We start from the raw sequence: 3446 nt of genomic DNA on the forward strand, positions 1-3446 counted from the left end.
GGAGGAAACTCTGAGTTTCCCGAACAAAACCTGCTCGCCAGCAGGTTAGGTTCACAGAGTAAGTTGCCATAGTAACTGACTCTGAGTTTAGATTACCTCTCTTTGTGAAACGGGTTTAACTTACCCCGCTTCACGGGTTTAAGTTACCTCCGTTTCTGAAACTGAAAACTCAGAGTTTCCCTCATTTCGGGGTTAACAAACTCTGAGTTTCGACAAAACCGCCTTCTTGAAATAGGCCCCTGTAAGAGTTTCAGTCCACATTTACTTCACTCTAAAGAATGTGCATGGACGTAGTAATTCAGGGAACAAAAGCTGCTCTTTGTTGTCAAGCTTTAGAGCTGAAGTGACAGTGAGAATGAATAAGGGTCAGATATCATTGGCTGGTTTGGAGGCTGTTTAAGCCTATGGTTAAAAGACACACTCAGCCAAAATGACAGGCAAGGTAGGAGAGATTAAAGACCACTTTGGGAAAATATATATTTTCAAATCCTAAAAGGCTTATAATGCCTGTGTTTTGTAGTTTCCTTTAAGCGTAAGGACAGAATAAAATTTGTGGTGTTAAGTAAAACAAAACACAGTCAAACTGATGAAACTGTTCAGGAAATGATCTCTTCTGACCTATTTTCACACTGACGTAATTTGTCATTTTGCAGTGCTGCTTTGAGAAGATGCTACAATGTTGCGCACTGCTTCCAACACGGTTACAGATGACTTGTTTTCCCGTGGCACAGTACAAAAGGCAACTGGCTTGCTATGAGTCAGTGGTGCTTGACATTTTGATATACAGTTCAGTACTTTGTGTGTGAAAATGCCAGGTTCATATGCTGAGCAGCTACTGAGGAAGCTTCTGAAAGTGAAATTCATGAGACCAATTGAAAATATTCATAAAAACTTGAGTTTGTTTGTCTCATCAGATGCAAAAATGGTAAAATAAAACCTAACTGCGTTGTGTGAAATCTTCAAATTTCTCTGCACAGAAACGTTTCAAGTTGAAGTGGTGGTCTAGAGGTAGCCAAGCATGGCTGATGTGGAATTTTCCCTAGGCTACATTTGTATTAGGACCTTGCATTCTTTGTGATAGCACCATAGCGATTCAGTGTGCATTTCCATGTGAGTGTGTTCCTTTATCTGTATCTTGATGTCCTTGGTCAGGAAATTGGAGGAGCAGGTGGAATGCTGCAGATATTTCCTTCGGGGCTTTGAATAAATCAATAAAACAACACACACGTATGTACACACAAGACACATGCACAGACAAAAGCCAGCATATTATTATTAAGCCTAAGCCCCCCTCTAAGGTGTTGGTCATGAGGTTCTGTTTGCCATCAGGGGGTTTCTTTTCCTCATTATAAAAAAATGAAGTCAGCACAGGAGAAGGAGTTTCTGCAATGAGTCACATATATGCTGCAATATTTGCATTTCAAGAGATAGAGCATAAAAAAAATCCCCTCTTGCTTGCTGTTTGTTCACATTCACTTTCAAATATCAAGTGCTTCTCAGATCTGCATGTAATGGTTTAAAAATGTTTAAACTGGGGCAATGCCCCATTTTGAAACCTTTTTTTCTTTGAGTGAAGCTTTTTGATTGCACACCTAGGTACAGACAGGAAACCACACGCTGCAGGAAGGCAGAGCAATAAAGGTGCTCTGCCTTTGATGTCTGCCTTTCAAAACCCATGTGAACCCTGCCATCGTCTTTTAATATAAGTGAACTTATAATGGGGCAGAAAATAATACACAAGGCCTGACACAACTATGTCACTGTAAATAAAGCTAAGGATGCTCCAAACACAAACACACACACACACACACACACACACACACACACACAGGGAAATATTTTTGAAATATTATTGTTGAAATAAATGTTAAACAAATGGTTAATATAGGCCAATTAATAAATACTGCAATTTAACACAAACATCTGTCCTTATGTAATGTTAAAACCCACAGGCAACATCAAGGTCACGTTATTGTTATTTTATGGGATGGCCTACAAAAAAAAATAAAAAATAGCATTTATATTTTACAAATCAAGCAAAAGAAGTGGAAGGAACTTTTTGAAAAAAATTATATATAGAAAGATAGACAGACAGATAGACAGATAAAAAGTGCACATTGGTCACTAAAGGGACTGTTAATGAATTTCAAATAGGCTATAATGAATTTTAGAGCATAACCTTGCTTAGATAGTTTAACATAACAGGCATAAGTTTCGTAGACTTACCTTAAGGAGTGTTCCTGCCAGCAGACGGATGCTCAAAGCCTGTCACCCACTGTGTGTAACCTCTTCCCACTCTAAACTACTGTTCCGCACAAACTGGCCCAGTACCCAAAGTAGCTACAAAGCGCAGTGACAGCGTGGGATGGACTTCCAACAGTCAGTCACATAAACCGATGTAGGTCGCGGTCACTTGCTGTTTTTCAGATTATAGTTGACGTCCTCAACACACTTGCGACGTTTTTTCTAAAAAAGGAAAGTGTGCAGAAGTCGGGATGCAGTGGAGACTACGCCAGCACACGGCGCTGCGCCGGAGGAAGCGTGAGAACCAGAGCTGCTGTTAAGGCAGCGACAATGAAGACAGCAGCTGTTTCCGCCCTCGGCTTTCAAAACACACCACTCAGGCGACTCCATACCAACTCATGAGGACCCATTTCACGGTGGGGACCTAAACTGAGGTCGCCAAGGGCAAGAAATTGAATTTTAGGGTGGCAACATGGTTTAGGGTTAGGTTAAGGTTAGGGTCAGGGTTAGGGTTAGGCAAGTAGTGGTTCTGGTTAAGGTTAGGGTTAGTCTATATGTAAGTCAATGTAAAGTCCCCTACGAAACATAAACTGTGTGTGTGTGTTATTTGAATTCCTCAGTCCTGATACATTGCTTGTGCCTAATTTGTACTATTTTTTTTTTGTATTATTATTAATATTGTTGCTGTTGTTGTTACGACCCCATTTTAATAAATGGAAATACAAAACAAAAATACATGTTAATTTCTTGTTTATATGCGTCTAAATGCATGTCCACTTTGGGCTCATTGTTCTGTAACACCCATATTATTAGGCCAACTAAAGTTAAATTGCGGTTTCACACCACAGCAGATGCACTTGGGCGTTTTATTTCCTCACGTTTAGTTTGAAGGCAGTGTTATGTACAGGTTTTCTTCCACTGTCTACTTCTCACTTGACTGCTGTCAGAGCAGTAAGGTGTTAAAGACAGAGGGGCTGGATCTGGGGACAGAGAAGGGGCTATCAATCAGTCATTTCACTTTCCAAAGCCACTCTAAATTCAAGCAGCCAAACCCCTGCATTGCACAACATTTTTTTGTGTATATAATGAAGAATTTACCATTTAATGCTGTTGTTATTGACCTATAAGACTTTATTCTGTTAGGTTTTGCTACGTCTTATAACCCTCCTGATAGGCTGGATTAATGTTATTCCTTGTAGTAG

The 3446-nt window shown here is 40.0% G+C and overlaps 1 protein-coding gene across 2 annotated transcripts in view; it reads right to left on the reverse strand.

The window, feature by feature from the left end:
• Positions 1 to 2640, reverse strand: part of adgrg1 (adhesion G protein-coupled receptor G1) — a 25835-nt gene extending 23195 nt beyond the window's left edge. For both annotated transcript variants that reach the window (XM_020617166.1, XM_020617165.1), the window contains exon 1: positions 2227 to 2640. The gene's annotated coding sequence lies outside the window, so the exon portion shown is untranslated. The remainder of the gene's footprint in view (positions 1 to 2226) is intronic.
• Between the last annotated feature and the right edge of the window lie 806 nt (positions 2641 to 3446).

The sequence above is a fragment of the Monopterus albus genome, unplaced genomic scaffold (genome assembly GCF_001952655.1).
Source record: "Monopterus albus unplaced genomic scaffold, M_albus_1.0 scaffold186.1, whole genome shotgun sequence".
Taxonomy (NCBI): Eukaryota; Metazoa; Chordata; class Actinopteri; order Synbranchiformes; family Synbranchidae; genus Monopterus; species Monopterus albus.